The 25,852-nt window shown below is 47.1% G+C and overlaps 1 long non-coding RNA gene across 2 annotated transcripts; it reads right to left on the bottom strand.

Annotated features, from left to right (window-relative positions):
• Positions 1–7,226: 7,226 nt before the first annotated feature.
• On the bottom strand, positions 7,227–25,719 carry LOC136153255 (uncharacterized). 2 transcript variants are annotated; one of them, XR_010660376.1, is made up of 3 exons: positions 25,535–25,719; positions 12,327–12,457; positions 7,227–9,998 (listed from the first exon to the last, which is right to left on the bottom strand). It is a non-coding gene; the product is annotated as an uncharacterized lncRNA (long non-coding RNA). The 2 variants fall into 2 exon arrangements; XR_010660377.1 differs by lacking the exon at positions 25,535–25,719 and adding an exon at positions 13,226–13,324.
• Between the last annotated feature and the right edge of the window lie 133 nt (positions 25,720–25,852).

Genomic DNA, 25,852 nt, shown 5'->3' with positions numbered 1-25,852 from the left:
CAACTATCCCTCAATTATATATATTTATATATGAGCATGACTCTCAGCTTTTAGGTCGTGAACACTTTTCCAGTCCACAGCTTCCTGCCTTATGCTTCCCCCCACCCCGTGCTCCGAGGCTCAGCCACGTCTGACTCTCTGCAGCCCCATGGACGGCAGCCCACCAGGCTCCTCTGTCCATAGAATGCTCCAGAATTCTAAGAATACTGGAGTGGGTTGCCACTTCCTCCTCCAGGGGGTCTCCCCGACCCAGGGACCCACTGTGTCTCCTGCATCGGCAGGCAGCTTCTGTGCCGCTGAGCCGCCAGGGAGGCCCCGATTGCCCCCAAACGCCCCCTTTTCTCCACTACTAGAAAAATCCACCTGGAAAAAAGAACCACTCACATCTGTGGCTCTGAGCCAAAGAAAACTCACCTTGCAAGCGCTGCAGGGGGGTGGGGTGGGGAGGGGAGCTGGCCCCGCCCCCATCACCTGCCGGAGGGTCTCCCGGTTCCCTTCACAGCCCTGGGGGGCAGGGCTGGGGGCGGCCTGCAGAACCTCCTGCCGCTCCATCTGGGGCAGAGCCTTGAGCAGACAGATGCACCGGAGTCAGGCTTCAAAAGGATCAGCCTGAAAGGTCGGCGGGGGTGGGCGTGGGGGTGCCTCGCCGGCCCTCTTTTTCAGGACCCCTGTGGGGTTGGATTGCACCCAGGGCGCCCCAGCTTTGTTGGGAGAACTCCGGAGGGGCTCAGAGGAGCCAGGTCTCTCTCCCACAGCCCCTCCCGTCTCTTTTATTTTCCAGGCCTTTGGAGTGGTCTCCAAGGGAGGCGCCCCTGTGGCATCAATTTACAGAGCGCTGGAGAGAAAGAGAAGGTGAAAAAAAAAAAAAAAACACTTAAGGGAAATCAGGAGCTCAGGCTGGTGTGTCTTCCCCGTGCATCTCGTGAAATGGGGCGGAAAAGAAAGGCAAAACCAGCCACGCCTCACCTCCTGAAAGTCAGGCGAATGGGACCGCTCACTCCTGACTCCGAGGATCAGCCCTTAGCTCTGAGCTAGCCCTGAAGTTCCTTTCTCCTATCTGTTTATCTCCTCCGAGGGGAAACAGGCCAACGGTGTGGAAAATTCCTCCAGCGAAGCACTCAGCTCGCCCAGGGGTCATTCCAGGCGCGACTCACCCCCACGTCCCTCTTTGCAAATTAAGCTAGCTTTCCAGCGCCCGAGGAGACGTCCAAGGGGACAGAGCTACTCTGGTCCCCGATGCCTCCTGTTCTGTTCACTCACCCTTCCTATTCTTAACGTCCAAGTCAAGTTCATTGTTCTAGATTCCGTTTATAATGGGACTGAAGAATTTATTTACAGGGCAGCAATGGAGAAACAGATGTAGAGAATGGACTTATGGCCGTGGTGAGACGGGAGGAGAGGGGGAAAAAAAGTCAAGCTCATCGTCGATTGCACACACCAGAACGTGCTTTCCCGGCCGGTTCTAAAGTGTCTTTCAAATGGCTCCCATATTTAAACTTGGCTTTGTCACGGGACATCAATCCTGCATAAAAGGTTTTGTTTCATGTTAAGCTTGAAATGGGATTTGAGAAATGGAACATTTCCTGCCGTATCTAGGCAGCGTATGAAAAAGCAGAGACGTCACTTTGCCAACAAAGGTCCGTACAAAGTCAAGGTTTTTTTTTTTCAGCAGTCATGCATAGATGTGAGAGTTGGACCACGAGGAAGGCTGAGCGCCAAAGAATTGATGCTTTCAAACGGCGGTGTTGGAGAAGACGCTTCAGATTCCCTTGGACTAGCAAGGAGATCAGACCAGACTATCCTAAAGGAAATCAACCCTGAATATTCATTGGAAGGACTGATGCTGAAGGTGAAACTCCAATACATTGGCCACCTGATGCGAAGAGCTGACTCATTGGAAAAGACCCTGATGCTGGGAAAGATTGAAGGCAGGAGGAGAAGGGGATGACAGAAGGTGAGATGGTTCGATGGCATCACCCACTCGAAGGATGTGACTTTGAGCAGGCTGCAGGAGATGGTGATGGACAGGGAAGCCTGGCGTGCTGCATCCGTGGGGTGGCAAAGAGTCGGACACGACTGAGCGACTGAACTGACTGAATGTGTTTATGTTAAATGCAAACTCTTAAACTAATTGCAATTCAACAGAAACCAGCCTTTTTTCCCCTGTCATTTTGCCCAGAAGTTAAAAGCAGACCCATACAAGTCCCAAAGTCATTCTTTGCCCAGAGAGAAGCCCTGATATCTCTGCCCCAGATCATTTCTAAGAACTGAAGAAAAAAGAAAAGACCTCAGAAAACTGTTAAGAGCTGAAACACTCACCCACCCCCAGGAGCAGGAAACAAGATCCCCAAATGGATAAGCACCCTGACTCCCTCCCTTATTCAAAATATAATCACGTGGATTGAATGGTAGCTTAAAAAAAAAAAAAAGAGCAAGCCCCAAACAATGGCATTTGAAGCAGAGGTTGAGTGACAGTGGTCATGGATTGAGCATCTTGTCTCTTTGGGGAAAGAACACAGTTGAATTCACTCCATGACCCTGGAAGACCTAACCCAGGACATGCTGGAGGAGGGTAGTGAGAGTTCGTGTTCCCGTGATGGCTTACTATAGGATATCAGATAGAGCCCCCCATGCTACACAACGTGTGTGTATGTCCTCACTCGCTCTCCGTGACCCCTTGGACTGCAGCCCTCCAGGCTCCTCTATCCTTGGGATTCTCCAGGCAAGAACGCTGGAGTGGATTGCCATACTCTCCCCCAGAAGATCTTCCAGACCCAGGAATCGAACCCCGTGTTTCCCGTGGCTCCTGCATCGCAGGAGGATTCTTTTTGAACACTGAGCCGCCACGGAAGCCCTCACACGATACAGCAGAACGTTGTTTATCCATCCTATATGTAGTAGTCTGAAAAAGAAACTGAAAAATACTGGAGTAGGTTGCCATGTCCTCCTCCAAGGGATCTTCCCAACCCAGGGCTTGAACCCACATCTCTTACGTCTCCTGTATTGGCAGGCAAGTGTTTTACCACTAACTGGGAAGCCCAACCTCAGGCATAGCTTGTATCTATTTAATTGTTTCCCTCTTGCTTTCATTGAAACCCAAACCCCAAATAAAGGTCTCCCTGTCCTTGGGAACCTTGCTTTGACGACTTATAGTCAAGGAAAGAAGACACAGAGAATCAGGACCAATTACTTTGGTGAGAAGTCCAAGATGAGTACCACACACATTTTCAAAATTGCATTTAAAACTTGCGTCTACGGCATACATTCCGGTTCATACAAATGCCACTCTCTTCATAGCTGGAACAGTGAAGAAACCCAGATGATCACTTACTCATAATACACTTTCATAGAGACAGCTCTTTCCTGGCAATTACAGGGATGCATCGCGTTGAAGACCGGTTTGATCTATCGCTGCTGCTTCTAGAGAGAAATTTAATTTCTCCTGTGTTTCTCAGAGCACACGTCAAGACAAATTCTCTTTCATCCATTTAGTTGAGTCCAGCCACCCTGGGCACCAGGGGAGAATTGTGGAAACAAAGGAGTGTCCTCCACAGGAAGCAGATGATAACTAAGATTTCCTTCACAGGAGCACTTTATTGATTTTTATACGCATTGTGCTGTGGGTGAGCATACTGCAAACCAAATGGAGGAGGAAGAGGTTTGTGGCAAGCATCGTTTCACAAATGCTCCCTGGGCGGTTCTGCCTTTTTCCTACTAAGAACTGTAACCTTGGAGAATCATGAGTGAGAGATGAAAGTCTTCCATACATGATGTTGCGATTTCTCCTTTTTTTAATAAGTAGACTTTTTTCTTTTTTTTTTTTTTTATGACAAACCTAGACTGTATTAAGAAGCAGAGACAGTACTTTGCCAATAAAGGTCCGTCTAGTTAAAGCTATGGTTATTCCAGGAGTCATGTGTGGATGGAGGAGTTGGACCATAAGGAAAGCTGAGCGCTGAAGAATTGATGCTTTTGAACTGTGGTGTTGGAGAAGACTCTTGAGAGTCCCTTGGACTGCTATAGAGAACAGACCAGAAGGAAAACACAAGGTCAGTACCATCAAACACTGTCGTTTGGGAAACTTTGCTGTCAGAGATGGGCGTATTTTCATTACTGGTGAGAACCAAAACCCACCCCAGTCCATCCTCAAGGAAATCAACCCTGAATATTCACTGGAAGGACTGATGCTGACGCGGAAGCTCCAACACTTTGGCCACCCGATGAGAAGAGCTGACTCACTGGAAAAGACCCTGATGCTGGGAAAGATTGAGGGCCGGAGGAGAAGGGGACGACAGAGGATGAGATGGTTGGATGGCATCACGAACTTGATGGACATGGGTTTGACCAAGCTCTGGGAGATGGTGATGGACAGGGAAGTCAGGCGTGCTGCAGTCCATGGGGTTACATGACTGAGCATGTGTGCATGAGGGTGGAGGGAGATGGGTTGGTAGCAATAAACTGGTAGGACTAAAAAAAATAAGAAAAATAATCACAAACCCTTCTAAGCAGTTTCCAAAGCCAGTTCTTGTCCCAAAAGCATCAAGGCAACCTAGGAACTTGATCCAAATGCAAGTCTTCAAGCCAAATACAAACCACCCTGCAAGACCCAATGAAATAAAAGCTGTTTTCAGGGTTTCCCTGGCGACTCAGTGGTAAAGAATCTGCCTAGCCACGCAGGAGACACAGGTTTGATCCCTGGGCCGGAAAGATCCCACCTGCCTTGGAGTAACTCAGCCCGTATGCCACGATTACTGAGCATGTCCTATAGAGTCTGGGAGTCACAGCTACTGAATCTGGTGTGCCCTAGAATCTGTGGTCTGCAGTGACAGAAGCCACTGCAATGAGGAACCACAGCTATGAACAATTAACCCATAACAATGATCCCCGGCTCATCGCAACTAGAGCAAAGCTTGCACCCAGCAACCAAGGCATAGTGCAGCCAAAACTAAATAAATCGGTACACAGCCAAAAAACAAATAATTAAGATGACTTTAAAAAAAAAAAAAGCTTTTCACACGTCCTGCGTCTTTCTGAACCACCCTGACGTTCGAGACCCACCGCGTCTGGCGTCCCTTTCTCGTAAAGTAGTTTCACATCATACTTGGTGTCTGGTTTCCGGAATCCCATTACTGTCCCAAAACCACAATGAGCAGAGGCCGTTCTGGAGACAATGGCTCAGACGTCTGTGTGTCTAATGAGATGAGGAAAACAGCAACAACAACAACAAAAAACACAGGCCGCCCTGCCAGACAGGGCGTTTAGGCAAAGATGGACCAGCTTGTGTCTAACCCTGGGACAAGAGAAATTGCCTCTGCGGAACAGAGCATCATCTTGAAAATGACATGTTTGCCTTGGACGTGCCTGTGAGGGGATTTGGAGGGTGGAGGGTTATCAGGTTTGGTCACGGATACGACCTCCTTTATACGCCACCTGGTGTGGTTATTCTAACTTGACAGTGGGTGACCGTCCCTCATTTTAAATGAATAAAAGTCCATACGTCCCCAGGGAAGGGCCCCCCTGGTGGCTCAGACGGTAAAGAATCTGCCTGCTCGTACGGGAGACCTGGGTTCCATCCCTGGGTCACGAAGACCCCCCCGGAGATGGAAATGGCAACCCACTCCAGTCTTCTTGCCTGGAGGGTTCCAAGGACAGAGGAGCCTGGCGGGCTACAGTCCATGCGGTCGCAGAGAGTCGGACGCGACTGAGCGCCTAACACGCACACGCACACCCCCAAGGAAAATGAAACGTGTGTCTCAAAGAGATTTCTGCCCTCTGATATCCGCTTCGGCATCGTTTCTTGGTTTATTTTCTGGCTGACCTGGGTCTTCCTTGCCACCCTTGGGCTCTCTCTAGTATGCTAGTTTCTCTAGCTGTTTCTTGAACTGGCTTCTCGTGCTGCAGATCACAGCCACACGCATTGTGGCTCTCGGGCTTAGCTGTTCCGTGGCAGGTGGAGTCTTCCCGGACCAGGGATCCAACCCGTGTCCCCTGCAATGGCGGGCAAATTCTTATCCACTGTCCCCAGCAGGGAAGGCCCCATTGCATTATTAACATAAGTCATGAACACATGGAACAATCTAAGTGTCCGCTGCTGGGTGAATCAATAAAGAAATTTTGGTGTATGTATGTGTGTGTATATATATGCATATGCAATGCAGTATTAGTGAGTGAGTGAAGTCGCTCAGTCGTGTCCGATTCTTTGCAACCCCGTGGACTGTAGCCTACCAGGCTCCTCCCTCCATGGGATTCTCCAGGCAAGAATACTGGAGTGGGTTGCCATGCCCTCCTCCAGGGGATCTTCCGGACTCAGGGATCGAACCCAGGTCTCCTGCATCACATGCAGACGCTTTAACCTCTGAGCCACCAGGGAAGCCCAATGCAGTATTATTCAGTCTTAAAAAAGAAGAAAAGTTCAGACATTTCCAACAACTTGAATGAACCTGGAGGACAGTATGCTAAATGGAATCAACTCATGACCAACCTAGACAGCATATTAAAAGGCAGACAGATTACTTTGCAACAAAGGTCCATCTAGTCAAAGCTATGGTTTTTCCAGTGGTCATGTATGGATGTAAGAGTTGGACCATACAGAAAGCTGAGCACCAAAGAATTGGTGGCTTTGAACTGTGGTGTTGGAGAAGACTCTTGAGCGTCCCTTGGACTGCAAGGAGATCCAACCAGTCCATCCTAAAGGAAATCAGTCCTGAATGTTCATTGGAAAGACGATGCCGAAGCTGAAACTCCAATCCTTTGGCCACTTGATACGAAGAGCTGACTCACTGGAGAAGACCCCGATACTGGGAAAAATTGAGGGCAGGAGGAGAATGGGGCGACAGAGGATGAGATGGTTGGATGGCATCACCGACTCGATGGACGTGAGTTTGAACAAGCTCGGGGAGTTGGTGATGGACAGGGAGGCCTGGCATGCTGCAGTCCATTGGGTCGCAAAGAGTCAGACACGACTGAGCAGCAACCGAGAGTGACCTGGGTGGATAGCTTGGAGAGATTTCCTGCCCTCTGGTTTCCCGTGAGTCAGAAAGGAGGGGTTTCCCAGCAGAAGAGAGGAAGGTGAGGGCAGATTGCAGCGGGTGGGGGCGGAGGGGTGCTGACCACACAGCCCTCTAAGCCTCCAGGTTCTGGGAACCCTTCTCCCTCCCAGGAAGACAAAGTCCTTTGTGACGCAGACTTTGGCTTTTTTTTTTTAATAGTTGGTTATTCCCCGATATACATTTACCTTTTTCTTTTACAGGTCTCATAACTCATTTCAAAGCCACAATCAGGTTGGATTATCTATGCCACTCCTTCCTTATATTGTGAATTGTTGTTGTTGTTCTTAATTTATTTGGCTTTCCGGGTCTTATTTGCACCTCATGGAGTCTCCATTGCATCACAGATGGGGTCTTTGCTTGTGGCATACAGTCCTCTAATTGTGGTCCACAGACTTCGTTGTTCCAGAGCCCGTGGGATCTTGGCTCTCCGACCAGGGATTGAACCTGCGTCCCGTGGGCTGCAAGGCAGATTTGTGTAAACTGGACCACCAGGGAAGTCTCCTGCGTTCTTGCCTGTGTCTTTCCCAGACTTTTGAAATGAGTTTCCTGTTCACAACCCATCCTCAGATCACAAAACTCAAGGCTCCCATGTATTCCCACCCAGGACCACCCGCTTAATTGTCCCCCACGTTTGGAAGAAAACTTGTTGGCTGGCTGACTTCCGTGTTTAGACGTGGAGTGCCTCACGTGACTGTAACCCCGTAACATGAAACCCACCCGCTGTCAACATGTTCATGTTCTGCCCTGTTTGCGGGTGGGCCTGTTGACCGCGGTTTCTTTCTGCTTATCTCAACGACCACAGAAACGCCGTTAGGTGATTTGAGATGGTGTTTGCAGAGCGGATTTCAAATGACTCACGGGAGACTCTCAAAGAGAAAAGGACTCAAGGTCTGATGGACGCGGACAGCCCCGTGCATTATTTACATGCTGTGTGAAACCTGTAATTATGAATAGAATGATAGTATAATGCTCACTGCAGGAAATAAAGAACAATTTCCACAGTAATGCTCTTATAATTTACTTTGGTTTTTAAGACCAATGGGTCACGGGCAGGGAGTTCCAACTCTTTTTTTTTTTAAGTGGATCATTTTTAAAGTTTTTATTGAATTGGTTACCACATTGCTTCAAGGCTATGTTTCGGTTTTTTGGCAACAAGGAATATCAGATCTTAGTTCCCTGACCAGGGATGAAACCCACACCCACCCCTGCATTGGAAAGCAAAGTCTTAGCTACGGGACCACTAGGGAAGTCCCAGGACTGGAAACTTTGGAACCCAGCCAAGGGTACCTAGGAGAACTCTCACTGTATCATGAGATATTTCAGACTGGAGAAATTCGTGCAAACGGAAGCATCGCAAGGATGTTGACTCCTTAACATCCGTTAGTAGCAAAGCTGCTACTGAAAGAGGCTGATTTGGGAAAGGAAGCCTTGCATGTTTGCAAAAATTAATGGATATTTCAGGTATTTCCGGCTGGAATGAACGAGTAAAACGACTCAGTCCTTCAGTTGCGCTTTCCACGTTTCTTGGCATTTAACCATTGCGTTGTAACAGCATCACATTGCAGTCAAGTAGGCGTGGGAAATATTGGGAGTGGAGTGGGGAAGGTGAATACACCTGTTCAAGCTTTACACACAGACAGTGAAGACTTCCCAACTGCTCATTTTTACCTCCAAAGCCGTGGACACAGAGGGTTCTGTCTGAAAGGCAGTGAAATTAGATCAAATAGAGAAATGTTGGCAAATGTTTTCTTTCTTTCTTTTTTCTTTAAGTCTTTATTGAGCTTATTATAACACTGCTTCTGTTTATGTTCTGGTTTTCTGGCTGGTGAGGAATGTGAGATCTTAGCTCTCTGACCAGGGATCAAACCCATACCCCCTGCTTTGGAAGGTGAATCCTCAACTAGTCGACCCCCAAGGAAGTCCCAGCAAATGTTTTCTGCAAAAACAGCCACAACAAAACAAACAGAGACAAAAAAAAACCCAAGAGAATAAACGCTTTGGGCTTTGAGGACCATATCATCTCCTTCGAAAATATCCAACTCTGTCTTTGTAACAGGAAATAACCACAGGTTATTGCATCAGTTCAGTTCAGTTCAGTTCAGTCGCTCAGTCATGTCCAACTCTTTGCGACCCCATGGACTGCAGCACGCCAGGCCTCCCTGTCCATCACCAACTCCCGGAGTCCACCCAAACCCATGCCCATCAAGTCAGTGATGCCATCCAACCATCTCATCCTCTGTCAGCCCCTTCTCCTCCTGCCCCCAATCCCTCCCAGCATCAGGGTCTTTTCAACTGAGTCAGCTCTTTGCATCAGGTGGCCAAAGGATTGGAATTTCAGCTTCAGCATCAGTCCTTCCAATGAGTATTCAGGACTGATTTCCTTTAGGATGGACTGGTTGGATCTCCTTGCAGTCCAAGGGACTCTCAAGAGTCTTCTCCAACACCACAGTTCAAAAGCATCAGTTCTTCGGCGCTCAGCTTTCTTTAGAGTCCAACTCTCACATCCATACATGACCACTGGAAAAATAAGAGAATTGACTAGATGGACCTTTGTTGACAAAGTAATGTCTCTGCTTTTTAATATGCTGTCTAGGTTGATCATAACTTTCCTTCCAAGGAGTGAGCATCTTTTAATTTCATGACTGCAATCACCATCTGCAGTGATTTTGGAGCCCAGAAAAATAAAGTCTGACACTGTTTCCACTGTCTCCCCATCTATTTCCCATGAGGTGATGGGACCAGATGCCATGATCTTAGTTTTCTGAATGTTGAGCTTTCAGCCAACCCTTTCACTCTCCTCTTTCACTTTCATCAAGAGGCTCTTTAGTTCTTCTTCACTTTCTGCCATAAGGGTGGTGTCATCTGCATATCTGAGGCTATTGATATTTCTCCCAGCAATCTTGATTCCAGCTTGTGCTTCCTCCAGCCCAGCGTTTCTCATGATGTACTCTGCATATAAGTTAAATAAGTTGGTGACAATACACAGCCTTGACGTACTCCTTTTCCTATTTGGAACCAGTCTGTTGTTCCATGTCCAGTTCTAACTGCTGCTTCCTGACCTGCATACAGGTTATTGCATGCCCATATACAAATGAATGCATGCAGCTGTGTCCCAACAAAACTTTATTTATAAAAGCAGACCGAGGGCCGGACTTGGCCCACGGTTTGTAGCTTACAGATGCTTGACATAGAGCAATGAAACCACTTCTAAGAGTTTGCTGAGAGCTCACAGCTGATATGTGAACTTCATGTAGAGCATCTGTTTCCCAGACACTCCATTTTATTTTCAAACTACGAATCTCTGCCTGCACACCAGAGCTTGATCGCAAACCCATTTAAATTCTTAATATGGAGAATTGTAGAGACTCTCAGGGAAGCAATTTGCTGTTCTGTCTGCCTTCTGCATTAGTGACCACAGAGGCCTTCCAGGACAACGCCCTGATCATCACCAGCAATTGAACTTTCCAGCTCTAAGCTTTTTGTACTGAGCAATCAAAGTAAAACCCATCAAAGGGAGACTTGTCTGTGCTCAGGTCTACTTCCAATTATTATTTTTAAGATGTGGACTTTTTTTTTTAAGTCTATATTGAGTTTGTTGGGGCTTCCCAGGTGGCTCAGATGGTAAAGAATCTGCCTGCAATACAAGAGATCTGGGTTCAATCCCTGGGTTGGGACGATCCCCTGGAGAAGAGAATGGCAACTCACTCCAGTATCCTTGCCTGGGAAATCCCATGGACAGAGGAGCCTGGAAGGCTACAGTCCATTAAGTTGCAAGAGTCCGACAGAACTTAGCAACTAAACCACCACCACTCATGGCATTTGTTACAATAATGCTTCTGTTTCATGGTTTGGTGTTTTGACTGCAATGCCTGTGGGATCTTATTCCCGGACCGGGGATAGAACCCTCACCCCCTGCCTTGGACGGCACAGTCTTAACCACTGGACTGCCAGGGAAGTCCTTTGGACTCTGCTTCTTAAAATACATACAGAAAGAATGAATATAGGTAGATGCAAAACTGACTCGCTTTGCTATACACCTGAAACTGACAGAACATTGTACATCAACCTCTGCTCCAATATGAAATAAAAACTAAACTAGAAAAACACATACACAGTCTGAACCAAGGCAGTGTGCATGTGAGCTTAGCTGCTTGGTCATATCTGAGACCTTGTGACCCCATGGACTGTAGCCTGCCAGGCTCTTCTGTCCATGGGATTCTCCAGGCAAGAATATTGGAGTGGGTTGCCATTTCCTCCTCCAGGGGATCTTCCCGACCCAGGGATCGAACCCGGGTCTCCCTCATTGTATGCAGACATTTTACCGTCTGAGCCACCGGGGAACCAACACAGAGGTCTCAGCTAACCAGCCTCTAGGAAATTCCCAGATAAAATTGCCTGATTCTTCCAGTCTGATTTGCCTCAGTCTCTCTCTCTCTCCTTTTTTTTTTTTTCCTATCACAAAGCCACTATGGAATGATGCCTTTAAAAAAAAAAAAAAAGGAAAAAATTAGTTTCAGATTCCAAGACATAGCTATAAAGCCAGAGCAAGAGGAAAAATTTCAAATGGACAAATGGCCAACTCATCTTAGCTCCCTTGAAGGGATTGTCCATGAGGCCCTTCTTTCTGATTTGTGCGGAAAGCAAGTTATCAGCCCAACCTTTCCACCCCCGCCCCGCCACTTCCTGGTTCTGCCAGCAGGTCAGAACCCTCCAGATGAAACCCTCTCTCTCTCTCCTCGAACTTCATCACTCAGCAAACGGAGGTGACTCTTCCCTTCAACTTCTCTTGGCTGCTCTTACAACTGTTCTGCGTTCCGTTCTGCGTTCCAGAATGCAGACCTTAACCATCAAGATCTGCGGTACCAAATGAGCCACCCCCTGCCCCCTTTCTCCGATGATCACCCCAAGCAGATAAGTCGCTTTGCCAGGCTTCTTTCACCCCATATTGTCGTTCAGTCACTCTGTCGGGCCCGGCTCTTTGCGACCCCATCGACTCTCGCCCACCAGGCTCCCCTGTCCATGGGATTCTCCAGGCAAGAAGACTGGAGTGGGTTGCCATTTCCTCCTCCACGGGAATCTTCCCGACTCAGGGATCAAACCCACATCTCCTGCATTGGCAGGCGGATTCTTTCCCACTGAGCCACCAGGGAAGCCCATCAAGCAGAGAACCAACCATGAAATTTATTCTAAGGATTATTATTATTGTTCAGCATGCAAAGCACCACCAAACTGATTGTTATTGTCATTGTTAAGCAATGTTTATTTTTGGTTACTCACCAGACGTCAGACGTTATCATGAGCTCCTTAGAGGAAATATCCTGTCCTGTTTTCATCACATGGGTTTGTTACATAGGCGTAGCCAGGATGCAACGTCAGGGTGGCTGGACTTGAAGGCCAGTTTTCTTAACCTTGACAGTCGGATAAGAACATAAACACTCAATGCAAAACATGCTGTTATGTGGGACTTCCCTGACAGTCCAGTGGTTTAGACTCTGTGCTGTCAATACAGGGGCCACGGGTTCGATCCCTGCTCAGGAAACTAACATCCTGCATGTCAAAAGATTTTAAAAAGATAGGAAAAAAACGCTGCTATTTATCCTGAGTTTGATCCCTGCATCAAGAAGATCCGCTGGAGAAGGAAATGGCCACCCACTCCAGTATTCTTGCCTGGAGAATCCCACGGACAGAGGAGCCGGGTTGGGCTACAGTCCATGGGGTCGCAAAGAGTCAGACACGCCTGAGTACACACACACACATGCATTTATAACTACACCTATTTTAAGAGGCTGTTCAGTCGCTCAGTCACGTCTGACTCTTTACTACCCCATGGGCTGCAGCACGCCAGACTTCTCTGTCCATCACCAGCTCCCAGGGCTTACTCAAACTCATGTGCACTGAGTTGGTGATGCCATCCAACCACCTAATCCTCTGTCGCCCCCTTCTCCTCCTGCCTTCAATCTTTTCCAGGATCAGGGTCTTTTCCAGGGACTCAGCTCTTCCCATGAGGTGGCCAAAGAAGAGGGACTCTCCCTAAAGAGAAATCTTGATGTTATTCTGGGTCTTATGAGGGACTGAATATGTGCCTTGGGGAGAGCAGGGTAAATTTTCAGAATCAGTGGGAAAGGAGAAGAACTTTCAGGAAGCCAGAGGATATGTTTACAAACAGGAAGCTTTACCTGGGTGAAAAAGTGCTTGCATTTCTCCATCATAAACTATCTCCACCTTCCCTGGTCAGTAGAAAAAAAGGAGTAATAAATTCAATTTTGGCTTCAAGATACACAAAGATAAACAGAGAATAAAAGATGGATAGATGGATGGATGGGTTGCTGGATGGATAAGTGGGTGGATGGATGAATGGATGGATGACTGGGTTGGTGGTTGGGTGAAAATGTGGATGGATGGATGAATGGATGGATGGATAGGTGATGGATGGATGGGTGGATGGATGAGTTGGTGAATGGGTGGATGGATGGATGGATGGGTGGATGAATGGGTTGGTGGTTGGGTGAAAAGGTGGATGGATGGATGAATGGATGGATGGACAGGTGGATGGATGAGTTTCTGGAGAGATGGATGCATGGGTCGGTGGATGGATGGATCAATGGATGGGTTGCTGGATGGATAAGTGGGTGGATGGATGAATGGATGGATGACTGGGTTGGTGGTTGGGTGAAAAGGTGGATGGATGGATGAATGGATGGATGGATAGGTGATGGATGGATGGGTGGATGGATGAGTTGGTGAATGGGTGGATGGATGGATGGATGGATGGACAGGTGGATGGATGAGTTGCTGGAGAGATGGATGCATGGGTGGGTGGATGGATGGACGAGCATTTATCCATCCCTGGATGGAATAGTACTATCTAATAATAATCATTCAGTCTGCTTCATCAGGGCGTGTGATAGTCCAAACAGAGCCCCAGAGCACGGCTGTGGCCAGCACACAGGTACAGGCCCCTCGTGGTCCTGGATGGGAGGCTGATGGCCGAGATCAGGGGAGAAAGGTTTCCATCTGAAGGACCTGATAAGACCACAGTCAACAGGATGTGGCCGTGACCCGCATTCAGAAAAAAGAGAACAGAGGCTCAGATAACGTCCCCTTTAGGACCTGGCAGGATTGAAAGGAAACATGTGTTTATTTTTTTTTAATATTGAGAAAAGGGAACTACCAGCTTGAATGGTGGGGGGTGTGTGCGGTAGAAATGAATTCTACTTGTTATTTTTGTCATCCTTACTCTAGACCCTGGTCTTTCACAAGGAAGGAATCAGAATTAACAAATCATGCTGACTTTAAAATACATGTGCCTGTTTCATTTATTTATTTGCATTATCCAAGATTGCCCTTATTATTTTTTTTTTTTAAATTTTATTGGAGGGACTTGTCTAGTAGCCCAAGTGGTTAAGACTCTGTGCTTCCAATGCAGGGGGCTCAGGCTCAATCCTTTTTTGGGGAACTAAGATCCTGCAAGTCGTGTGGTGCCAGCAAAATAATATATAAATATAGATAAAACTTGAAACGAATGTGTTACAAGGGCATTCTTAAATAGCAGTAATTTTAGCAAAGTTCGATGCTCACTTTCAATGGATTTCAGTAAAAATTTTTAAACGCTTCTAATGTGGACCACGTGGATCTTTTGTTTGGTTATTTTTTTAATTTACTTATTCGTCACTGAAGAACAATTGCTCCACACTGTTCTGCTGGCCTCTGACACACATCAGATGGGTCAGCCACAGCTACACGTGTGTCTTCTGTCTCTTGAGCCTCCCTCCCACCTCCCACCCCATCCCAGCCCTCGAGGTGGTTGCAGAGCTCCTGTCTGAGGTCCCTCTGTCAAACAGCAAGCTCCCGTTAGTTACCTATTTCACACGAAGTGTAATCTACACTACTGTCTCCTTTCCTTTCTGCTCCCGTGGTGTGTGTTCTGTTGTACTCTTTGCAAACCTCACAGGTCAGACTCTTCTCTTTTTTTCTTTCTGACACCAGTTCTCCCTCCCTGACACAAACTCTGGACCTTCCCACGGGACCTCTGTGCGTCCCACGGCGTCTAAACCGCTCACGTGGGTACCAAGCTGCCGAAAACGGAACTCCCAAACGTTTTCTCAGGAAGACGAGATTGTCCCGGTACATAGATGGGCGCAGTTGAGTTTCAAAGGCAAACATTTGCCCCTCGTGAGGGTCACTCTCTTCTCTCTTCTTGGCAGTGAGTTTGGGAAGAACAGATATTTTTTTCATTTCTTTAATAGAAAGGCATCACTATAGGAGATGTGTGGTTGTTCAGTTGCTCAGTCGTGTCCCGACTCTTTGCGGCCCCGTGGACTGCAGCACTCCAGGCTTCCTGGTCATTCACTATCTCCCGGAGCTTGCTCAAACTCATGTCCGTCCAGTCCATGGTACCATCCAACCATCTCATCCTCTGTCATCCCCTTCTCCTCCTGCCCTCAATCTTCCCCAGCATCAGGGTCTTTTCCAGTGAGTCGACTCTTTGAATCAGGTGATCAGAGTTTTGGAGCTTCAGCTGCAGCCTCGGTCCTTCCCATGGACATTCAGGACTGATTTCCTTTTGGATTGACTGGCTTGATCTCCTTGCAGTCCCAGGGACTCTCAAGAGTCTTCTCCAGCACCACACTTTGAAGCGACAACATTCCCTGAGCCCCTTAGGGGAGACTTGTGTCGTTTGAACAAAAGAAGCAGGCAGGCAGATGTCCCTTCCTTTTGCCCGTGCTAAAAGCATCTGTGACCGTGTGACGAGGTGACCCGAAATAGCACAAACAAGGCCCAGAGGGGAAGCACGGAAGGGAGTTCGCTTTCACACCTGTGTCTTTGCACGTAGATGGCATGACTCATGAAAGATGCTACAAGCTTCTGAGCATCTTCTGGGTGCAAGAGATGGTGGCTTGTTTGTGCTAAATTTGAAGAGGGAGGGTGATGGAGAGACTGTTCCTCCCCACCCAAGCCCCCTTGCGTCTCGTCTTTAAAAAAAAATATATATATATATATATCTATATATATGGAGGTATAGTTAATGTTGGATGGAGGATTCAGTGGACATGAACTTGGGCAAACTCAGGGAGATGGTGAAGGACAGGGAAGCCTGGCGTGCTGCAGTTCATGGGGTCGCAAAGAATCAGACATGAATGAGCGACTGAACATCAACAAAATAGTTAATGTACAATCTGTCAGGTGTACAATGTGAAGTGAAGTGAAAGTCGATAAGTTGTGTCCAAGTCTTTTGTGACCCCATGGACTGTAGCCCGCCAGGCTCCTCTGTCCATGGGATGCTCCAGGCAAGAACACTGGAGTGGGTTGCCATGCCCTCCTCCAGGGGAATTTTCCCGACCCAGGGATGGAACCCACGTCTCTTATGTCTCCTGCTCTGGCAGTCAAGTTGCTTACTACTAGCGCCTTTTAACAAAAGATACCTAAAGCAAAATAAAGGGCTCTCCAGGCGGCATGAGTGGTAAAGAACCTGCATGCCAATGCAAGAGATGTGAGAGACACAAGTTTGATCCCTGGATTGGGAAGATCCCCTGGAGGAAGGCGTGGCAACCCACTCCAGTGTTCTTCCTGGAGAATCCCATGGACAGAGGAGCCTGGCGGGCTACAGTCCATGGGGTCACAGAGAGTTGGACACAGCTGAAGCAACTTAGCATGCACGCAAAGTAAAACAAAACCCACCTTTTTTTCCAAACCACTGTAATAACACTATAATTACTAATGCAAACACACACACACACATTCCTATCCTTGCAAAGAATGTGGTCCCATTAGCTGGAAAACTTCAGATTATACTTAACTGTATAGTAATTAGGCTTGTAATGGCACTTTTATTATGCATTGGATTAGATGGTTAGCATAAATATAGCAACCGGTTCAGTCAGTATCAAAACCGTGTAATTGCTTGGTGGAGCTGGGTGATACAACACAGAGCGGATGTTCCTTGAAAAACATAGATGTTAAATCAATTCTCCCCCATGTCCTTAAAAAGTCCTTTTCAAGCATGGCTGTTTCTTTAAAAAAAACAAAAAACAAAAAAACCCCAGCTATTTAAAAAGAATTGAAATGCAGCTCAGAGTTGCCTTTCTTGGTAAAGGATGCTGTTGTTCTGTCACTAACTCATGCCCAACTCTATCCATCCATCCATTTATCCATCCATCCTTCAGAGTGAGGCTGAAAAACCCTGACACAGCACGTGAGACTGTCGAATTATCTATCTAGTTATTCTGGTGGCTCAGCTGGTAAAGAATCCACCTGCAATGTGGGAGACCTGGCTTCGATCCCTGGGTTGGGAAGATCCCCTGGAGGAGGGCATGGCCACCCACTCCAGTATCCTTGTCTGGAGAATCCCCATGGACAGAGGAGCCTGAAAGGCTACAGTCCACGGGGTTGCAAACAATCAAACATGACTGAACGACTCAGCACAGTATTTATTCTATCCATCCATCCATCTAACCATTTATCTATCTATCCATCCATCTATCCATCCATACATGCATCCATCCATCCATCCACATATCTATCCGTCCACCACCCATCCACCCACCCATTCATCCATCTATGTATCCATCCATCTGTTCATCCACTCATTCATCCTTCCACCCATTCATCCATCTATCCATCTATCTATCCATCCATCCATCCATCAGAGTGAGGCTGAGAAATATCTGTCTACTGAGTCTATCTTTCCATCCATCTATCTATATATATATATATCTAGCCAGCCATCTATCCATTCACCCATCCATCTATCCATCTATCTATCTGTCCATCCATCCATCAGAGTGAGGCTGAAAAATCCTGAACTAGCATAAGAGATTGTCAAATTATCTATCCACTGACTCTATCTATCTATCTATCTATCTATCTATCTATATATCCATTCATCTATGTATTTATCCATCCACCCATCCATTTATCTGCTATGGTTGCCGTTCTCAACCAGGGACAACTTTGCCCCAAGGGAACATATGACAATATCCAGAGGCAATTTTAGCTGCCAAAACTGGGGGACGGGGTGCTCCTGACACCTGGTGAGTGCAGACCAGGGACACTCCTCAACATCCCACACAGCGCCCAGGACGCCCCACATCAGAGACTCGTCCAGCCCCAAGTGTCAGACATGCTGAGGTTGGCAAAGAGTGATTTCACACACAGTAGATCAGTTCAGTTCAGGCGCTCAGTCGTGTCCGATTCTTTGCAATCCCATGAACCGCACGCCAGGCCTCCCTGTCCATCACCAACTCCCACAGTCCACCCAAACCCATGTCCATCAGTCAGTGATGCCACCCAACCATCTCATCCTCTGTCGTCCGTTCTCTTCCTGCCCCCAATCCCTCCCAGCATCAGGGTCTTTTCCAATGAGTCAGCTCTTTGCATCAGGTGGCCAAAGTATTGGAGTTTCAGCTTCAGCATCAGTCCTTCCAGTGAACACCCAGGACTGATTTCTTTTAGGATAGACTGGTTGGATATTCTTGCAGTCCAAGGGACTCTCAAGAGTCTTCTCCAACACCACAGTTCAAAAGCATCAATTCTTCAGCACTCAGCTTTCTTCACAGTCTAACTCTCACATCCATACATGACCACTGGAAAAACCATAGCCTTGACTAGATGGACCTTTGTTGGCAAAGTAATGTCTCTGCTTTTCAATATGCTGTCTAGGTTGGTCATAACTTTCCTTCCAAGGAGTAAGCGTCTTTTAATTTCATGGCTACAGTCACCATCTGCAGTGATTTTGGAGCCCAGAAAAATAAAGTCTGACACTGTTTCCACTGTCTCCCCATCTATTTGCCATGAAGTGCTGGGACCGGATGCCATGATCTTAGTTTTCTGAATGTTGAGCTTTAAGCCAACTTTTTCACTCTCCTCCACTTTCATCAAGAGACTTTTTAGTTCCTCTTGACTTTCTGCCATAAGGGTGGTGTCATCTGCATATTTGAGGTTATTGATAAACATCAGTGTATTTTAGTTGGAGGTCGGGGGGTGGGGTGGGGATGAGCCACGTGCAGTTTCTCTGTGCTCACGTCTCATCTCTTAAGCAAGCGCTGTGTTTTAGATCTTCTTGTCCAGAAATAAAACATTTGCGAAATTTTCTCTATTGCTTGCCAGAGAGCAAACACAGAATCCTAAAAACACCTTTCAAACGGACCATACAAGCAGACTTCACATTTCAGTTCTTAAGGGTGTATCCATCTTTCCAGTTCAGTTCAGTTCAGTCGCTCAGTCGTGTCCAATTCTTTATGACCCCATGGACTGCAGGCTTCCCTGTCCTTTACACATTGGACCTTTAAAAATTCTTTTTGGCTTCATTTGTTTGGAGCATTTTATTCCACTCCAATATCCAAACTATATTTTAGGAAATGCATTTCGGTTTGCCAGTGTGTTTTTGTAATACAGATAAATGCCTCAGGGGTAGAGCTCACGACTGTATTTCTCTAGGTAAAAACAGAAGATCAGACCTCTTAGGAGAATCAGAGGCTATTTTGATGCGATGGAATAAACACAGTAGTCTCAGGTATCTCAGGCAAGTTGAGAGGATGAAAGCTGAACTCAGCATTGAAATGACAGCGCATTTCAACTCCAACTTAAATCAACAAAGGAGGTTTCATCTCAGTTGCTAATTCTACTTTGGCCACCTGATGCGAAGAACTGACTCACTGGAAAAGACCTTGATGCTGGGAAAGATTGACGGCAGGAGAAAAAGGGGACGATAGAGGATGAGATGGTTGGGTGGACATGAGTTTGAGCAAGCTTGGGGAGTTGGTGATGGACAGGGAAGCCTGGCGTGCTGCGGTCCATGGGGTCGCAAAGAGTCGGACAGGACTTACTGACTGAACGACAGTAACAACAATGCTTAGGAAGACATCCAGCTCACCTGTGTCTTCACAGAATTCCACTTAAATAGTTCAGATGTACTGATACATTGTTTCACGTTTTTAAAAATCTTTTATTAAAACAATCAAGGTAACATACCTGATTCTCCTTCCTTTTAAAAACTAAATACATTACCATGTATCAAAGAGATAACTAGTGGCATTCTCCCTGGTGGCTCAGACAGATAAAGAATCCGCCTGCAATTCAGGAGACCCCAGTTCATTCCCTGGGTTGGGAAGATCCCCTGGAGAAGGGCATGACAACCCACTGCAGTATTCTTGCCTGGAGGACAGAGGAGCCTGGCAGGCTACAGTCCAGAGTCAGAAAGACTATACAGCCCATGGAATTCTCCAGGCCAGAAAAGTGGAGTGGGTAGCCTTTCCCTTCTCCTGGGGATCTTCCCAACCCAGGGATTAAACCCAGGTCTCCCACATTGCAGGCAGATTCTTTACCAGCTGAGCCACCAAGAAAGCCCAAGAAAACTGGAGTGGGGAGCCTAACTCTTCTCCAAAGGATCTTTAATGAATATCATTCATTTAATAAAAGATTAAATGCATTCATTTAAAATGAATTCGGCAACATCTCTCTGTTCATACAACTAGGCTTTCTCCATTTTTTTGGTCCATTGCTAAAAGAATCTCCAGGTCAATCAACAACCCAAGAGTCAGACTCCTGACCCTAGATTTTCTCTTCTGAGTCACTATGAGATAAGCCCTAAAGTTAGGAACAGTAAGGTCAGCTGACATAAACCCTTTGAACCCCCAGGAAAGGCAGAAACTCATCAGACAGATAAGATTAGAATTCCTTAGACAGATCACCCTTTTGCCCTTTAAGTCGCCATGGCTCCATTCAAACCAAACACCACAGACCAAAAGAATACGGGCGTGTCTACAGATGCCTTAGGGGTGGTCGGCTCCAACATTTCACACTTTTGTGTTTTGGTCTCGAGGCATGGGGGAATCTTAGCTCCCCCACCAGGGAATCCACCCCACACGCCTTGCAGTGGGAGATGAAGTTCTGACCACTGACCTTCCAGGGAAGTCCCTGAAACATTTTAAAACACCTCAAAAGACAGCACCAGTGTCTGAGTATTTTTTAAGAGTCATGATCGCCTGGCTTCAACCTCATTTTAAGCTGTTCACTTGAAGGGAAAGTGAAAGCCTTCATCACTGAGTTGTGTCCGAGTCTTTGAGACCCCAGGGACTGTAGCCCGCCAGGTTCCTCTGTCCATGGGATTCTCCAGGCAAGAATACTGGAGTGGGTTGCCATGTCCTCCTCCAGGGGATCTTCTCAACCTAGGGGTCGAACCTGTGTCTCCTATTTTGAGAGGTGGATTCCTTACCCTCAGAGCCACCAGGGAAGCCCATAATAATCTATAGTGGAAAACAATCTCAAAAATAATATATATGTATAACCGAATCACCTTGGTATGCGCCTGAAACGCTGTAAATCAACTATACTTCAACTATAAAGAAAGTGAAGTCGCTCCGTCGTGTCTGACTCTCTTGTGACTCCATGGACTATAGCCTAACCAGGCTCCTCCGTCCATGGGATTCTCCAGGCGAGAATACTGGAGTGGGTTGCCATTCCCTTCTCCAGGGGTTCTTCCCGATGCAGGGATCGAATCCAGGTCTCCCACTATAAACAGAAAAAAAAAATGGATTGATTAAGTGATTGGTTTGTTAGTTTCGGGAACCGTGATTTCCGCATGGATTTCTAGCTGCAAAATCTTCTATGGAAATATTTCAGCTTCCCTAAATGGAGCCTCTTTCAAACTGGAGAGTTTCTCAGAGCCTGAGGAGCCTGCCCGCCTCCCTAAAACACCCTGTCCGGATAAAATACTTAATTGAGTTTTATTGTCGGAGGGCAGATACCCGGCTACTAGCTAAGTTGGTAGAATTATTATTTAAGATTATTTAAATGGAGACAAATCAATTTTATAGGGTTGTTGTTTTTTTTTTGTTCTTTCCCAAAATGACAATTGCAGGGGACTTCCCCGGTGATCCAGTGGCTAAGACTCCACGCTTCCTATGCAGGGGGTCTGGGTTCGATCCCTGGTGAAACCAAATTAAAAAAAAAAAAAAATGTTTAACAAAGAGAACAGTGTAGCCAAATTTAAAAAGACAACTTTGGTCTCCCCCCCCACCCACCACCACTCCATCTCTCTATCTATTTAATTTGTCTTATTATTATATAATAAATGTCTGATACATAATTTCTCTCTATCCACCTCCCCAGGTGGTGCTAGTGGTAAAGAACCCGCCTGCCAATGCAGGAGATGCAGGTTCGATCCCTGGAGCTGGAAGATCCCCTGGAGGAGGGCATGGCAACCCACTCCAGGATTCTTGCCTGGAGAACCCCATGGACAGAGGAGCCTGGTGGGCGACAGCCCATGAGGTTGCAGAGAGTCAGCCACGACTGAAGTGACTTAGTACACGCAAGCACCTTCCATCTATCATCTGTGTATTCACCTATCTATCAATCTGCCTATCCGTCAAAGACTATTTAACACAGGCACATACAAAAACTACAAAAAATAAAAAAAAACACTTGCTCCTTGGAGGGAAAGCTATGACAAACCTAGACAGTGTATTAAAAAGCAGAGACATCACTTTGCCAACAAAGGTTGGTACAGTCAAAGCTATGGTTTTTCCACTAGTCACATATGGATGTGAGAGCTCGACCATAAAGAAAGCTGAGCATTGAAGAATTGATGCTTTGGAACTGCAATGTTGGAGGAGACTCTTGAGAGTCCCTTGGACTGCAAGGAGATCCAGTCAGGCCGTCCTAAGTGAGATCATTCCTAAATGTTCATCGGAAGGACTGATGCTGAAGCTGAAACTCCACTATTTTGGCCACCTGATGTGACGAACTGACTCATCGGAAAAGCCCCTGAGGCTGGGAAAGATTGAGGGCGGGAGGAGAAGGGGACGACAGAGGATGAGCTGGTTGGATGGCATCACCGACTCGATGGACAGGACTTTGAGGAAGCTCTGGGAGTTGGTGATGGACAGGGAGGCCTGGCGTGCTGCGGTCCACGGGGTCGTAACAGGAAAACTGAGGTATAGCTGATGTACAATGTTGCATGACTTTCATCTGTACAACATGGTGATTCACAGGTTTTAAAACTGATACTCCGTTTATAGTTACTATAAAATATCGGCTATACTCCATGCGCTGCACCATACATCCTTGGAGCTTATTTGTCACAGAGATAACAGTTTGTACGTCTCCCTCCCCTCTCACAGGGGCCTCTCCCCCTCCCCTCTCCCCACTGGCCTTCACTAGCTTGTTCTTTTTACCTGTGAGTCATCGGGCTTCCGGGGCGGCTCAGTGCTAAAGAACCTGCCTACCGTGCAAGAGACCCAGGTTGGATCCCTGCGTCGGGAACATCCCCTGGGACTCAGCTTCTTCTCTTGTTCTAGTCACTAGTTGGCGGTATTTTTTTAGAGTCCACATATAGGCGGTGCTCTCCAGGATTTATCTTTCTCTGATCTGTTTCACTCAGCCTCATCCCCTCCAGGCCCATCCCCGTCGTGGCAAATGGCAAAATGTTGGTCTTCCTTTTTCTTTTCTTTAAATGGTAACAAAACATTTTTTTAATCAAAAGCCCCTCCTGAACCCCTCCAAGCTCAGAGCACGCACTGTTGACACATCCAGATTTAGGAAAACATCCCATAGCTTCTGACCACAAACCGGAAGCAAGGAATGTCAGGGGCGGGGCTGGGTGTGGGCGGTCCGAGTGCTCTGACAGGTGACGAAGATGCTGTGACGAGGCAAAGGGTGTGAAATGAATGGCCTGGCCGAATGCTGCATCTCAGGGCGGAGTCCTTCCAACGAATGACCTCACCTCTCTCCACGGTCCCTGCGACACACATGTTTGAGATCTGCAGTGGGCTTCGAGCTCCAGAGGTGACCTGACACCTCCTGTCCTCATGTTCCTATCTCCCCACGCCCCCAAGAAAGAAACTGAAATGCTTAGTCGCTCAGTCGTGTCCGACTCCTTGCGACCCCCTGGACTGCAGCCCGCCAGGCTCCTCTGTCCATGGGATTCTCCAGGCAAGGATACTGGAGCGGGTTGCCATGCCCTCCTCCAGGGGATCTTCCCCACCCAGGGATCAAACCCAGGTCTACAGCATTGCAGGTGGATTCTTTACCATCTGAGCCACCAGGAAAGGCCTCTCTCTCTCTCTATATATATATATATAGAGAGAGAGAGAGAGAGAGAGCCCAGAATGTATATATGTGCTCTTTCCGGTTACGGCTTATCCCAGTCCATAGAATATAGTTTCTTTAGGAAATATGAAGCTCTCTGCTCCATCTCTGGACAAACCTACACGTGTACTCCTCACTTTTAAAACCTAAAGGTATGGAGAAGGAAATGGCAACCCACTCCAGTATTCTTGCCTGGAAAAATCCATGGACAGAGGAGTCTGGCGGGCTGAAGTCCACGGGATTACATGACTGATCGTGTGTGCACGAGGGTGGAGGGAGATGGGTTGGTAGCAAGAAACTGGTAGAACTAAAATAAAACAAAAACCTAAAGGGAGGGAGATTCAAGAGGGAGGGGACATATGTATACCCACGGCTGATGCATGTTGATGTTTGACAGAAAACAGCAAAATTCTGTAAAGCGATTATCCTTCGACTAAAAAAATAACAAACTCATATATGTATATGTAAAAGCTAAGGCCCTCTGTCCGAAATTCAGTGAACTCCAGGTCAGCCGAGGTCACAGCACATCAGATTCATTTGGAAGTTGTTTTCGGTTCTGTGTCCCTCAAAGCTCCACACCCCTCGAGGTCCCTATCCCACCAAGGTTGTTTTCTCTCTGTATTTACCCTCAGGCTTATCTGCCACACTTGCCTCATCTCTGTGTTCAACTGAGAGTTCAGGTTCAGTCGCTCAGTCGTGTGCGTGAAGAACCTGCCTGCAAAATGCAAGAGACGCGGGTTTGATCCCTGGGTCGGCAAGATCCCCTGGAGGAGGGCATGGCAACCCACTCCAGTGTTCTTGTCTGGAGAATCCCATGGACAGAGGAGCCTGGTGGGCTACAGTCCACGGGCTTTGCAAAGGGTCAGACAGGACTTAGTGACTTAGCATTGCAATGCAGAGGACATGGGTTCAGTCCCTGGTCTGAGAACTAAGGTCCCACGTGCTTTGTTTGCAGTGCGGCCAAAAACAAACACCAGAAACAAAAGCCAAGACTTCTCCTTTCAAGAGAGTTCCAGAATCCCATTGCTATCTCTTATCTGGCTTCCCTGGTGGGTCAGATGGTAAAGAATCTGTCTACAATGCAGGAGATGCAGCTTTGATCCCTGGGTAGGGAAGATGCCTTGGAGAAAGAAATGGGAACCCACTCCAGTGTTCTTGCCTGGAGAATCCCATGGACGGAGGAGCCTGGTGGGCTACAGTCCGTGGGGTTGCAAAGAGGTGGACACGACTGAGCGACTAACACATCTCTTATCTGGCAGCTTCCGGGAAGCCAGCAAAGCCCTGTTCTAAACAAACAAAACACTTGATGCCTTCAAAGGTGTCCCAGAATCTTCTCAGCTCAGGTCCAAATCCCAGAGATGAGGCAAAAGGTTCAACTCTAGTGCAGAGTTGGGTATTACCTTAAAAACCAGCCATGTATTTTCCTTAGAAAGATGTTAAGTGCCCAGTTTATTTTTTTCTCTGAGTGTCTGCTCTCCGTCCTCCATCGCGAGGCATCTTTTGATGAGAACGGCGCTTATAAACTAAAAAAATAAATAAACAGCAATTAGTGGCGTGATTTTTCATAGCCCATCATTTTGGGCCTCAAGTGGGTTGGTCTAATTACACAGGGGAAATCATAAAAAATAAAAAATGAGGGCTGCGAGATCATTAAATGCATCCAGTATGTACTTGATGGTTTTCTACCCCGTCTTTATTTTAGGTGTCTTTTGTCTTTA

The sequence above is a fragment of the Muntiacus reevesi genome, chromosome X (assembly GCF_963930625.1).
Source record: "Muntiacus reevesi chromosome X, mMunRee1.1, whole genome shotgun sequence".
Taxonomy (NCBI): Eukaryota; Metazoa; Chordata; class Mammalia; order Artiodactyla; family Cervidae; genus Muntiacus; species Muntiacus reevesi.
This window is presented reverse-complemented; position numbering and strand designations above follow the sequence as displayed.